This window comes from Watersipora subatra, chromosome 6 (assembly GCF_963576615.1).
Source record: "Watersipora subatra chromosome 6, tzWatSuba1.1, whole genome shotgun sequence".
NCBI classification, from domain to species: Eukaryota; Metazoa; Bryozoa; class Gymnolaemata; order Cheilostomatida; family Watersiporidae; genus Watersipora; species Watersipora subatra.
Genome location: NC_088713.1, coordinates 13,040,383 through 13,056,379, shown reverse-complemented (window position 1 = coordinate 13,056,379; position 15,997 = coordinate 13,040,383). Strand labels below are relative to the sequence as shown.

General features: G+C 38.4%; 1 long non-coding RNA gene across 1 annotated transcript in view; it reads left to right on the top strand.

The window, feature by feature from the left end:
* LOC137398976 (uncharacterized) overlaps positions 1-962 on the top strand; it is a 116,134-nt gene extending 115,172 nt beyond the window's left edge. The window contains exon 3 of the long non-coding RNA XR_010979088.1: positions 878-962. This is a non-coding gene — a long non-coding RNA (uncharacterized lncRNA). The remainder of the gene's footprint in view (positions 1-877) is intronic.
* Positions 963-15,997: the final 15,035 nt, after the last annotated feature.

Below are 15,997 nucleotides of genomic sequence, written 5' to 3'. Positions count from 1 at the left end.
TATGCTATTTTCGAACGCTCAAGCAGAGATAATAATATCCTTTGTGTAGTTAGTGCTATGTGGTTAGTGCTTCTAGTCCACAATTAACCTCTGTCAACTGGCCCTGTACTTGTTATACTGACAATCAATGACTCTCAATCAGTCTAGGAGTTGTTTATTTCCTCTTTTCTTTCAAAGCTTTGTCTTCATTGCATGCAACTTTTTTGAATGAAATGCAATAGCTGTTGGCTACTAAGCTTAATATTGACCTCTTTCTGCTGGGAAAGATTTGCGTCTGTCACTGGTAGTTTCTTTTTTGTTTTCTGGTGGCCCTTTGCTTAGTATCCGTTGTCATTAATCATTGGTTATACAGCTGTTAGTAGTCCAATACTAAGTGGCACTACCTGTCTTATGACTTTCACAATTGATTTTGACACTTTACCTCAAAGTATGAAATAAATTTGTTTCAAAACTTGTGATCCTTGCTGATGAAATAACTTTTAGTCTGAAGGTAAAATTCAAACTTGTTTGTTTGCAAATAGGCAGTCTTGCAAACAATTTTACTAAAAGGCAACGGATGAAAATACTACTAGTAATAGCAACTAGTAATAGGTTTTACATACTCTGTGAAATATGGCGATGCCAAAGTACGTAAATAAATTATCATAGTTTAGTGAGTTTTTGTCTCAAGCTATCTTTGAAGTATGCCCTGTCCATGTTCCAACTTTTAGGGTCATGAGAAATAATGGCAATAAAGTTCAAGATTTCTCCAAGACCGTATTTCTAATAAGGAAATGTTCAAAATATAATTAAAATATGATTATTCAAATGTTACAAGTTGTTAAGTGCAGTGCCATACAGATTAGAAACTGTTCCAATCAGTTTCTTCATTTTGCAGTGGCAGTGAGTAAAATCAGATGCAGAAGTTAAAGAGAAGAACAGTACATTTTCATCAATGTCAGAATTTATGTCATCAACCAAAAATGTGTCATTCTGTGAATTTTTCAAGGTTTGTGTAGAGCTATGTAATAAACATCCAGTAGGAATTCCTTTGTATTTTTTAAAGTACAGAAAGAAGGTACGTGCCAGATAAACTGAATCTATTCAATTCTCTTTCTATTAACTTTTTTGTTAGCTAGTCAATTTTGTCTTGCAGGATATAGTTGAAAAAATATGGCATCAAAAAAATTGGTGTGTAATAATAGTATGTACAGCATCATTGCTTTTAGAACTTTAAGGAACCTCTATCCCTAATCCAAAAAAAAAACTCTGTTTTGAATTGTTCGTTATTCAATGTTTGTCTGATATTTTAATTATAGTTCATAGTATATTAGGGCTATAAAATTGCGGGTGTCTGAGAGTTTTGAGCGGACTTGATTGTATTTTAGTATTTCATATGGAAAATTTGGTGTTAGTTACTGGCAAATGAAAAGACAAGCTCGGGTCCTAGAAAAGCATTACCATCATATCTTTAGGTATTACCATACAAATTTGGTGGTGTTTTGTTGGATGTTCCTGGTCTAACAGGCCACCTGACTTCTTGACTGACTGCTTCTCTCTTTATTTAAAGCATTTTTACAAGTTTTTCCAAAATAGTTTGTCTGTGTATGTTATGTTTTGGGAAAGTAAGTTTTATCTACACCATTAATAGTGTTAAAAACGGTTGTGTTCATAATGCTTGGTAGTTAATAACATACAGTGTTTGGTTTAACTTAGAGCTTGTCTCCTTAGATTAGCACTATTACATCAACTAAAGTTTGTGCAAAATATTAAGAGTAAAAATCATATACATTAGCTATCGTTTTCATAATTCATGATAGACTATGACTAGTAGAAACATACATTATATCCACTTCTCACATTATAATAGCATACTTGTAGCTCATAGTGCAGTTGGTGGCGTTTATAATCCGCTATATTGTTTGATCTGAGTGATTTAGCTGTTATGTAATCATCTCCTAGTAATTGTCCAACCATGGTTGACTCTCCAAATATTATGTAGATAATTGATCACCATCATAGTGTTCTTTTCATTGTCACGTAATGTGTTTACATTCTACCAGAATAGTTTTCGCATCTCATCATTGATTCTAAAGAATAGTTTGGTGGTGGTATAATTTGTTTAACCTGTTTTAGAGCCTTTTAGACCCTCATCATCTCCAGCATTATGATAAATCATTTTAGTACCTTAAGTTGTTGAATGATTTCTGACCTACCATAAAACCTGACTTCGAATGCCATGGTAGCTCTATTTTTAACCTCTCCCTTATAGTGGCAGTCAACTAAAGGTGACTTTAATTTAGTCGTCAAATTTTTAAGAAGATAAATTTAATCATTTTACGTGTAAAGCGATGTTGCTTATACATGCATTTTGCACCCCCTTTTGGGCTAAGCAACATAAACTCTTTTGAATGCAATTAATCTGCTAACATACATGCTACTTTCTTTACACCGCTAAATAAATATGCATAAAGAAATACATTTACAAGTTAATATCTACCGCTGACAATTAACCTGTGATTATATTATAGCTTGTACCCTGATTTGAAGTTTCTGAAACATTTATATTTTTGTTCTAAATTTGAAATTCTTCTCTCATTTCATAACTAGATTAAACAATGTTGCCTAAAAACTTTTGCACTGATTGATATGTTGGCTGCAATTTACAGTCAAAACTGGTTTTTATGAGCAATATAATTGGTTATAAGTGTCATACATGACACTTATAACGAGTTTATGCAAACTCAAAGAGTTTGCATAAAAAAAGACCAACTGTTATAAACAGGTACTGCTAGCACCATTTATGACTTAGTGTCCAAAACAATAGCTTTATAATAGGTATATACAGACCGTATCATGTTACCCTGAGCTGAAAATCAGTTACTATAATAACAAATCCAACATTTTTCAAAACTTATAGTATAAAATTTTAAAATTAAATTATTGACTAAAATTATGTATTATATAAATCCAGGCCATTTCTTTGTCTTGAAGACATGAGAGGACAACTCTAGTTTTCTCCTTTGCCTTAAACTTTAATTCACTAAATTACAATTCTTAGGTAGGTATAAATCTTTTTTATGTTCAAAACTGTTGATCATGCAAAATACAAATATAGTTTTGCTGCAGTACATATTGGCTGCTTACATATTTTTGATTACCTTGTAGCAAAAATGGAGAATGTTTGATAACAGTTTGATTTCACAATGCCAATAATTAAACCTAATAGCCAGTGAACCCTGCACTACTTACAGTTACCACCCTACAACTTATCCTGCTTTCATGGTAACTAAATTAACCCATAGGTTCGAATTTCAAAGGTTTTTCGAAAGTGTTGTACTACACATTTAGTCAATTCTCACCACACTTGCTAATTTATGGCAAATGACTGCTTAAAAAAATGTTACCCATGCAGCAAAATAAGATAGTTTGTCAAAAAATACTGATTTTTTGTAAACTGTTGACATAAAAGGAGAAAATAAAAAAATGGAATTTTGACCAAATAACATCATATAATTCAATGATTTAACTCATAGATTTAAATCATTTATTTAAATGATTTGTTTATTTAACTCATAGATTTAAAACACCAAATGAAATTGTATATTTAAGTAATTTATCAAATATACTTTGTGTTTTTTTTTCTGCCAACTCTGCCACTCATACACTGGCTTCCTTAAATGCTCTGTTAACACTTCATCTTTTTCATTAAGTTTCATTTTTCCGATTTGTGGATTTATTTTCCTGCCATACTTACATTTTACTGCCTTTTCCTGCCTGGTTTTATATACAAATTTGTAGTAGGCGCTTCTTTTTGTTAGCATCTTAGTTGAATACTTGTTGTAATCTCTTTATACCTGATATTCTCTTTATACTCTAATTAGCATTATTGCCTGGTATTGATAATTATGTTTTGTATATTTGCAGTTAACAAGGTGCTACATCCAGTGCAGTTTATTTGGCCTGAATAAACATTTTGTCAGGTGAGTCAAGTATTATGTGGTTGTGAGATCCAGAACATTTTCCATGTGACATGGCATAGTCTATTTTAGTTATGCTTTAGCCTTCTCTTGCTTATTTGAATGATATATTTAAATCAGCAATTGAAACCGTAGATTTAAGTAATTATCAATTGACTTCTTTCTGCGAACCCTTCCACTCATACTCGGGCTTACTTAAATGCTCAGTTGATACTCGATCTTTTTCATTAAAGTTTATATAGTCATAGTTTCATATAGTCTTATTTTTTATTAAGTTTCTGTTTACCGATTTGTTGACTTATTATCCTATCATATTGTGAGGTTTTAGATACAAAGTTGTAGCACTATCTTAATATCTTGATATCAAACTTATTATCTTATTTTAATACTTGTTGTAATCTTTTTGATGCTGATATTCTTTTTATCCCCTAAAGAGCTTTTTTGTCTGGTATCGATAATGATGTTTTGTGTATTTGCAGTTACAAAAGTGCTAGATCCAGTGTAGTGTATTTGGCCTCGATAAACATATTGTCAGGTAAGTCAAGTGCTATGTCGGTGTGAGATCACAGACATTTTTCTATGTAACATGGCATAGTTTATATTAGTTTTGCTTTAATCTTATCTGCTAATCTAATTGTAACCGCTAGAATTAGAGTTTTTGCTGTCATCCAAGTCTGTCATGGTTACGACTTTTGATTTTTATGGTTCATCTTAGCACTTTCGGTTATTGCTAAAAAATCGGGCGGTTTGCTAGTTGACTCAACCTTCAATGTATGTTACTTGCTGCTTGTCTGCTATTTGCTGTTTGATGTTTTTTGAATGCATTGTAACATCACGAGCAAATCCCATTTATCAAGAAGGACTTTGTGGTTTTTTATGCATTGTTTTGGTATCCTTTGTTTAACGATGCAGGGCATAGGGCGAGGTCAACATGTTTGATTTTACCATTCTGGTTTTGGCATGCACCTGCCATACGAGTCAACCTAGTTCTCTGGCTCATATCACTTGACCATAATAGTGCAGTCGGCATCAGAAGCAGGGGCTGTGTAGCTGAAAATATGCCCTTTAAAATATCAGTTGGAAAAAAATGTCCATGTTCTTTTTGTGCCATCGGTGAGATGTACTACAATTCACATAAAAATGAGAGGCGATGGTTTTAGTGACAACCACATGGTTAAAAAAACAACGCGTTGCCAGTAAATAGGCCTGCCTTGCAAAAAAATGCCACATTTTATAATTTGTATGTATTAACAAAAAATCAATGCTGCAAGACAGATTTCTGTCAGGAATCGTGATTCATTTACCGGAAAAAGGATCAATAAAGAATAGAAAATATGTTGGATGGATTACCAAAGTGTGAGCTGCTAAGCAGATATCACAAAAAACATAAAATTAAACAAAAAACACATTGTTTCAGAAAAAATTGTAGTGATTACAGTTTTAATGGTGAATAATGAAATTATTTGTTTGATTCATTTCATGTTGAGTAATAATACTAGTATGTTACTACTCTTAAAATAAATCCTTATATGTATTAACATACATCTGTGATGCACAATGGTAGTTTGAATCTTATTTTATAATTAGTCTTGCAATAATTCAGGAACAACCAGTAAAGCCTGGTTCCCATACACCCCGCAAAAACTGATGTTACGTTGGTGTTTGCGCCATGCAATCACATGACCATCACATATTCATCCGTGATAAAATGAGAATTTATGTGTCGAGTACTGGCGGTAGTTGCAGGCTGTAAACACTGGAGTTCTTTGCTGGTAAACCATTGCAAGGGGTCACAGGCAAAAATCTTCCTGAAATACATTGTACAAGTGAAGACCAGTTATTTCAAAATAACATAGTTAATAGCTGATGAACTAGTGCCATGTTAGTAATAGCTTATGCACTAGTGCCATGCTAGTAATAGCTGATGCACTAGTGCCGTGATAGTAATAGCTGATGCACTAGTGTCATGCTAGTAATAGCTAATGCACTAGTGTCATGCTAGTAATAGCTGATGAACTAGTGCCGAGCTAGTAATAGCTGATGCACTAGTGGCATGTTAGTAATAGCTGATGCACTAGTGCCATGTTAGTAATAGCTGATGCACTAGTGCCATGCTAGTAATAGTTGATGCACTAGTGCCATGCTAGTAATAGCTGATGCACTAGTACCATGCTAGTAATAGCTGATGCACTAGTGCCATGCTAGTAATAGCTGATGAACTAGTACCATGCTAGTAATAGCTGATGCACTAGTACCATGCTAGTAATAGCTGAAGCACTAGTGCCATGCTAGTAATAGCTGATGCACTAGTGCCGTGATAGTAATAGCTGATGCACTAGTACCATGTTAGTAATAGCTGATGCACTAGTGCCATGTTAGTAATAGCTGATGCAAGAGAGCTACGCTAGTAATAGCTGATGCACTAGTACCATGCTAGTAATAGCTGATGCATTAGTACCATGCTAGTAATAGCTGATGCACTAGTGCCATGATATTAATAGCTGATGCACTAGTGTCATGCTAGTAATAGCTGATGCACTAGTACCATGCTAGTAATAGCTGATGCACTAGTGCCATGATATTAATAGCTGATGCACTAGTGTCATGCTAGTAATAGCTGATGCACTAGTGCCATGCTAGTAATAGCTGATGCACTAGTGCCATGCTAGTAATAGCTGATGCACTAGTGCCATGCTAGTAATAGCTGATGCACTAGTGCCATGCTAGTAATAGCTGATGCACTAGTACCATGCTAGTAATAGCTGATGCACTGGTGCCATGTTAGTAATAGCTGATGCACTAGTGCCATGTTAGTAGTAGCTGATGCACTAGTGCCGTGCTAGTAATAGCTGATGAACTAGTGCCATGTTAGTAATAGCTGATGCACTAGTGCCGAGCTAGTAATAGCTGATGCACTAGTACCATGTTAATAGTAGCTGATGCACTAGTGCCATGATATTAATAGTTGATGCACTAGTGTCATGCTAGTAATAGCTGATGCACTAGTGTCATGCTAGTAATAGCTGATGCGCTAGTGCCGTGATAGTAATAGCTGATGCACTAGTACCATGCTGGTAATAGCTTATGCACTAGCGCCATGCTAGTAATAGCTGATGAACTAGTACCATGCTAGTAATAGCTGATGCACTAGTGCCGAGCTAGTAACAGCTAATGCACTAGAACCATGTTAGTAATAGCTGATGCACTAGTGCCATGCTAGTAATAGCTGTTGCACTAGTACCATGTTAGTAATAGCTGATGCACTAGTGCCATGCTAGTAATAGTTGATGCACTAGTGCCATGCTAGTAATAGCTGATTCACTAGTACCATGCTAGTAATAGCTGATGCACTAGTGCCGAGCTAGTAATAGCTGATGCACTAGTGCCATGCTAGTAATAGCTGATACATTAGTGCCATGCTAGTAATAGCTGATGCACTAGTGCCATGCTAGTAATAGCTGATGCACTAGTGCCATGCTAGTGATAGCTGATGCACTAGTACCATGCTAGTAATAGCTGATGCACTAGTACCATGATAGTAATAGCTTATGCACTAGTGCCATGCTAGTAATAGCTGATGCACTAGTACCATGCTAATGATAGCTGAGCACTAGTGTCATGTTAGTAATAGCTGATGCACTAGTGCCGTGCTAGTAATAGCTGATTCACTAGTACTATGCTAGTAATAGCTGATGCACTAGTACCATGCTAGTAATAGCTGATGCACTAGTGCCATGCTAGTAATAGCTGATGAACTAGTGCCATGCTAGTAATAGCTGATGCACTAGTGCCATGCTAGTAATAGCTGATGCACTAGTACCATGCTAGTAATAGCTGATGCACTAGTGTCATGCTAGTAATAGCTGATGCACTAGTGCCGTGATAGTAATAGCTGATGCACTAGTACCATGCTGGTAATAGCTGATGCACAAGTACCATGTTAGTAATAGCTAATGCACTAGTGCCATGGCAGTAATAACTGATGCACTAGTGCCATGCTAGTAATAGCTGATGCACTAGTGCCATGCTAGTAATAGCTGATGAACTAGTACCATGCTAGTAACAGCTGATGCACTAGTGCCGACCTAGTAATAGCTGATGCACTAGTACCATGTTAGTAATAGCTGATGCACTAGTGCCATGCTAGTAATAGCTGATGCACTAGTGCCATGATAATAATGGCTGATGCACCAGTGCCATGATAGTAACAGCTGATGCACTAGTACCATGATAGTAACAGCTGATGCACTAGTACCATGCGAGTAATAGCTGATGCACTAGTACCATGCTAGTAATAGCTGATGCACTAGTGTCATGCTAGTAATAGCTGATGCACTAGTACCATGTTAGTAATAGCTGATGCACTAGTGCCATGCTGGTAATAGCTGATGCACTAGTGCCATGATAATAATGGCTGATGCACTAGTGCCATGATAATAATGGCTGATGCACTAGTGCCATGATAGTAACAGCTGATGCACTAGTACCATGATAGTAACAGCTGATGCACTAGTACCATGCTAGTAATAGCTGATGCACTAGCGCCATGCTAGTAATAGCTGATGCACTAGTGCCATTCTAGTAATAGCTGATGCACTAGTTCCATGCTAGTAATAGCTGATGCACTAGTTCCATGCTAGTAATAGCTGATGCACTAGTGCCATGTTAATAGTAGCTGATGCACTAGTGCCATGCTAGTAATAGCTGATGCACTAGTACCATGCTAGTAATAGCTGATGCACTAGTTCCATGTTAGTAATAGCTGACGCACTAGCACCATGCTAGTAATAGCTGATGCACTAGTGCCATGATAGTAACAGCTGATGCACTAGTACCATGCTAGTAATAGCTGATGCACTAGTGCCATGATAGTAACAGCTGATGCACTAGTACCATGATAGTAATAGCTGATGCACCATTGTCATGCTAGTAATAGCTGATGCACTAGTACCATGCTAGTAATAGCTGATGAACTAGTGCCCTGCTAGTAATAGCTGATGCACTTGTGCCATGCTAGTAATAGCTGATGCACTAGTGCCATGCTAGTAATAGCTGATGCACTAGTGCCATGCTAGTAATAGCTGATGCACTAGTGCCATGCTAGTAATAGCTGATGAACTAGTACCATGCTAGTAATAGCTGATGCACTAGTACCATGATATTAATAGCTGATGCACTAGTATCATGCTAGTAATAGCTGATGCACTAGTGCCATGATAGTAACAGCTGATGCACTAGTACCATGATAGTAATAGCTGATGCACTAGTACCATGCTAGTAATAGCTGATGCACTAGTACCATGCTAGTAATAGCTGATGCACTAGTGTCATGCTAGTAATAGCTGATGCACTAGTGCTATGCTAGTAATAGCTGATGCACTAGTGCCATTCTAGTAATAGCTGATGCACTAGTTCCATGCTAGTAATAGCTGATGCACTAGTACCATGTTAGTAATAGCTGATGCACTAGCGCCATGCTAGTAATAGCTGATGCACTAGTGCCATTCTAGTAATAGCTGATGCACTAGTTCCATGCTAGTAATAGCTGATGCACTAGTACCATGCTAGTAATAGCTGATGCACTAGTGCCATGTTAATAGTAGCTGATGCACTAGTGCCATGCTAGTAATAGCTGATGCACTAGTACCATGCTAGTAATAGCTGATGCACTAGTGCCATTCTAGTAATAGCTGAAGCAATAGTACCATGCTAGTAATAGCTGATGCACTAGTTCCATGTTAGTAATAGCTGACGCACTAGCACCATGCTAGTAATAGCTGATGCACTAGTGCCATGATAGTAACAGCTGATGCACTAGTACCATGCTAGTAATAGCTGATGCACTAGTACCATGCTAGTAATAGCTGATGCACTAGTACCATGATAGTAATAGCTGATGCACCATTGTCATGCTAGTAATAGCTGATGCACTAGTACCATGCTAGTAATAGCTGATGAACTAGTGCCATGCTAGTAATAGCTGATGCACTTGTGCCATGCTAGTAATAGCTGATGAACTAGTGCCATGCTAGTAATAGCTGATGCACTAGTGCCGAGCTAGTAATAGCTGATGCACTAGTGCCGAGCTAGTGATAGCTGATGCACTAGTGCCATGCTAGTAATAGCTGATGCACTAGTGCCATGCTAGTAATAGCTGATGAACTAGTACCATGCTAGTAATAGCTGATGCACTAGTGCCATGATATTAATAGCTGATGCACTAGTATCATGCTAGTAATAGCTGATGCACTAGTGCCGTGATAGTAATAGCTGATGCACTAGTGCCATGCTGGTAATAGCTGATGAACTAGTACCATGCTAGTAATAGCTGATGCACTAGTGCCATGATATTAATAGCTGATGCACTAGTATCATGCTAGTAATAGCTGATGCACTAGCGCCGTGATAGTAATAGCTGATGCACTAGTGCCATGCTAGTAATAGCTGATGAACTAGTACCATGCTAGTAATAGCTGATGCACTAGTGCCATGATATTAATAGCTGATGCACTAGTATCATGCTAGTAATAGCTGATGCACTAGTGCCGTGATAGTAATGGCTGATGCACTAGTACCATGTTAGTAATAGCTGATGCACTAGTGCCATGTTAGTAATAGCTGATGCACTAGTACCATGCTAGTAATAGCTGATGCACTAGTGCCATGCTAGTAATAGCTGATGCACTAGTACCATGCTAGTAACAGCTGATACACTAGTGCCATGATAGTAATAGCTGATGCACTAGTACCATGCTAGTAATAGCTGATGCACTAGTGTCATGCTAGTAATAGCTGATGCACTAGTACCATGCTAGTAACAGCTGATGCACTAGTGCCATGCTAGTAATAGCTGATGCACTAGTGCCATGCTAGTAATAGCTGATGCACTAGTACCATGCTAGTAACAGCTGATGCACTAGTGCCATGCTAGTAATAGCTGATGCACTAGTGTCATGCTAGTAATAGCTGTTGCACTAGTACCATGCTAGTAATAACTGATGCACTAGTGCCATGCTAGTAAGAGCTGATGCACTAGTGCCATGTTAGTAATAGCTGATGCACTAGTGCCATGCTAGTAATAGCTGATACACTAGTGCCATGCTAGTAATAGCTGATGCACTAGTACCATGCTAGTAATAGCTGATGCACTAGTGCCATGCTAGTAATAGCTGATGCACTAGTGTCATGCTAGTAATAGCTGATGCACTAGTACCATGCTAGTAATAGCTGATGCACTAGTGCCATGCTAGTAATAGCTGATGCACTAGTGCCATGCTAGTAATAGCTGATGCACTAGTACCATGCTAGTAATAGCTGATGCACTAGTGTCATGCTAGTAATAGCTGATGCACTAGTACCATGCTAGTAATAGCTGATGCACTAGTACCATGATGGTAATAGCTGATGCACTAGTGTCATGTTAGTAATAGCTGATGCGCTAGTGCCATGTTAGTAATAGCTGATGCACTAGTACCATGTTAGTAATAGCTGATGCATTAGTACCATGTTAGTAATAGCTGATGCACTAGTGCCATGCTAGTAATAGCTGATGCACTAGTGCCATGCTAGTAATAGCTGATGAACTAGTACCATGCTAGTAATAGCTGATGCACTAGTGCCATGATATTAATAGCTGATGCACTAGTATCATGCTAGTAATAGCTGATGCACTAGTGTCATCCTAGTAATAGCTGATGCACTATAGTGCCGTGATAGTAATAGCTGATGCACTAGTACCATGCTAGTAATAGCTGATGCACTAATACCATGCTAGTAATAACTGATGCACTAGTGCCACGCTAGTAATAGCTGATGCACTAGTACCATGCTAGTAATAGCTGATGCACTAGTACCATGCTAGTAATAACTGATGCACTAGTGCCATGCTAGTAATAGCTGATGCACTAGTACCATGCTAGTAATAGCTGATGCACTAGTGTCATGCTAGTAATAGCTGATGCACTAGTGCCGTGATAGTAATAGCTGATGCACTAGTACCATGTTAGTAATAGCTGATGCACTAGTGCCATGCTAGTAATAGCTGATGCACTAGTGTCATGCTAGTAATAGCTGATGCACTAGTGCCATGCTAGTAATAGCTGATGCACTAGTGCCATGTTAGTAATAGCTGATGCATTAGTGCCATGCTAGTAATAGCTGATGAACTAGTGCCGAGCTAGTAATAGCTGATGCGCTAGTGCCATGTTAGTAATAGCTGATGCACTAGTACCATGCTAGTAATAGTTGATGTACTAGTGCCATGCTAGTAATAGTTGATGCACTAGTACCATGCTAGTAATAGCTGATGCACTAGTGCCATGCTAGTAATAGCTGATGCACTAGTACCATGCTAGTAATAGCTGATGCACTAATGCCATGCTAGTAATAGCTGATGCACTAGTACCATGCTAGTAACAGCTGATGCACTAGTGCCATGCTAGTAATACCTGCTGCACTAGTACCATGATAGTAATAGCTGATGCACTAGTGCCATGATATTAATAGCTGATGCACTAGTATCATGCTAGTAATAGCTGATGCACTAGTGTCATGCTAGTAATAGCTGATGCACTAGTGCCATGATATTAATAGCTGATGCACTAGTACCATGCTAGTAATAGCTGCTGCACTAGTACCATGATAGTAATAGTTGATGCACTAGTACCATGTTAGTAATAGCTGATGCACTAGTGCCATGTTAGTAGTAGCTGATGCACTAGTGCCATGATATTAATAGCTGATGCACTAATATCATGCTAGTAATAGCTGATGCACTAGTGTCATGCTAGTAATAGCTGATGCACTAGTGCCATGATATTAATAGCTGATGCACTAGTACCATGCTAGTAATAGCTGATGCACTAGTGCCATGATATTAATAGCTGATGCACTAGTATCATGCTAGTAATAGCTGATGCAGTAGTGTCATGCTAGTAATAGCTGATGCACTAGTACCATGCTAGTAATAGCTGATGCACTAGTACCATGCTAGTAATAGCTGATGCACTAGTACCATGCTAGTAATAGCTGATGCACTAGTGCCATGCTAGTAATAGCTGATGCACTAGTACCATGCTAGTAATAGCTGATGCACTAGTGCCATGCGAGTAATAGCTGATGCACTAGTGCCATGCTAGTAATAGCTGATGCACTAGTGCCATGCTAGTAATAGCTGACGCACTAGTGCCATGATAGTAATAGCTGATGCACTAGTGCCATGCTAGTAATAGTTGATGTACTAGTGCCATGCTAGTAATAGCTGATGAACTAGTACCATGTTAGTAAGAGCTGATGCACTAGTACCATGCTAGTAATAGCTGATGCACTAGTGCCATGATATTAATAGCTGATGCACTAGTATCATGCTAGTAATAGCTGATGCACTAGTGTTATGCTAGTAATAGCTGATGCACTAGTGCCGTGATAGTAATAGCTGATGTACTAGTACCATGCTAGTAATAGCTGATGCACTAGTACCATGCTAGTAATAGCTGATGCACTAGTGCCATGCGAGTAATAGCTGATGCACAAGTGCCATGCTAGTAATAGCTGATGCACTAGTGCCATGATATTAATAGCTGATGCACTAGTATCATGCTAGTAATAGCTGATGCACTAGTGCCATGATAGTAATAGCTGATGCACTAGTGCCATGCTGGTAATAGCTGATGAACTAGTACCATGCTAGTAATAGCTGATGCACTAGTGCCATGATATTAATAGCTGATGCACTAGTGCCATGATATTTATAGCTGATGCACTAGTATCATGCTAGTAATAGCTGATGCAGTAGTGTCATGCTAGTAATAGCTGATGCACTAGTGCCGTGATAGTAATAGCTGATGCACTAGTACCATGCTAGTAATAGCTGATGCACTAGTACCATGCTAGTAATAGCTGATGCACTAGTGCCATGCTAGTAATAGCTGATGCACTAGTGCCATGCTAGTATTAGCTGATGCACTAGTGCCATGCTAGTAATAGCTGATGCACTAGTGCCATGATAGTAATAGCTGATGCACTAGTGCCATGCTAGTAATAGTTGATGTACTAGTGCCATGCTAGTAATAGCTGATGAACTAGTACCATGCTAGTAATAGCTGATGCACTAGTGCCATGCGAGTAATAGCTGATGCACTAGTGCCATGATATTAATAGCTGATGCACTAGTGCTATGCTGGTAATAGCTGATGCACTAGTACCATGCTAGTAATAGCTGATGCACTAGTACCATGCTAGTTATAGCTGATGCACTAGTACCATGCTAGTAATAGCTGATGCACTAGTACCATGCTAGTAATAGCTGATGCACTAGTGCCATGATATTAATAGCTGATGCACTAGTATCATGCTAGTAATAGCTGATGCACTAGTGCCATGATAGTAATAGCTGATGCACTAGTGCCATGCTGGTAATAGCTGATGAACTAGTACCATGCTAGTAATAGCTGATGCACTAGTGCCATGATATTAATAGCTGATGCACTAGTATCATGCTAGTAATAGCTGATGCACTAGCGCCGTGATAGTAATAGCTGATGCACTAGTGCCATGCTAGTAATAGCTGATGAACTAGTACCATGCTAGTAATAGCTGATGCACTAGTGCCATGATATTAATAGCTGATGCACTAGTATCATGCTAGTAATAGCTGATGCACTAGTGCCGTGATAGTAATAGCTGATGCACTAGTACGATGTTAGTAATAGCTGATGCACTAGTGCCATGTTAGTAATAGCTGATGCACTAGTGCCATGATAGTAATAGCTGATGCACTAGTACCATGCTAGTAATAGCTGATGCACTAGTACCATGCTAGTAATAGCTGATGCACTAGTGCCATGCTAGTAATAGCTGATGCACTAGTACCATGCTAGTAATAGCTGATGCACTAGTGCCATGCGAGTAATAGCTGATGCACTAGTGCCATGCTAGTAATAGCTGATGCACTAGTGCCATGCTAGTAATAGCTGATGCACTAGTGCCATGATAGTATTAGCTGATGCACTAGTGCCATGCTAGTAATAGCTGATGCACTAGTGCCATGATAGTAATAGCTGATGCACTAGTGCCATGCTAGTAATAGTTGATGTACTAGTGCCATGCTAGTAATAGCTGATGAACTAGTACCATGCTAGTAATAGCTGATGCACTAGTGCCATGATATTAATAGCTGATGCACTAGTATCATGCTAGTAATAGCTGATGCAGTAGTGTCATGCTAGTAATAGCTGATGCACTAGTACCATGCTAGTAATAGCTGATGCACTAGTACAATGCTAGTAATAGCTGATGCACTAGTACCATGCTAGTAATAGCTGATGCACTAGTGCCATGCTAGTAATAGCTGATGCACTAGTACCATGCTAGTAATAGCTGATGCACTAGTGCCATGCGAGTAATAGCTGATGCACTAGTGCCATGCTAGTAATAGCTGATGCACTAGTGCCATGCTAGTAATAGCTGATGCACTAGTGCCATGATAGTAATAGCTGATGCACTAGTGCCATGCTAGTAATAGTTGATGTACTAGTGCCATGCTAGTAATAGCTGATGAACTAGTACCATGTTAGTAAGAGCTGATGCACTAGTACCATGCTAGTAATAGCTGATGCACTAGTGCCATGATATTAATAGCTGATGCACTAGTATCATGCTAGTAATAGCTGATGCACTAGTGTTATGCTAGTAATAGCTGATGCACTAGTGCCGTGATAGTAATAGCTGATGTACTAGTACCATGCTAGTAATAGCTGATGCACTAGTACCATGCTAGTAATAGCTGATGCACTAGTGCCATGCGAGTAATAGCTGATGCACAAGTGCCATGCTAGTAATAGCTGATGCACTAGTGCCATGATATTAATAGCTGATGCACTAGTATCATGCTAGTAATAGCTGATGCACTAGTGCCATGATAGTAATAGCTGATGCACTAGTGCCATGCTGGTAATAGCTGATGAACTAGTACCATGCTAGTAATAGCTGATGCACTAGTGCCATGATATTAATAGCTGATGCACTAGTGCCATGATATT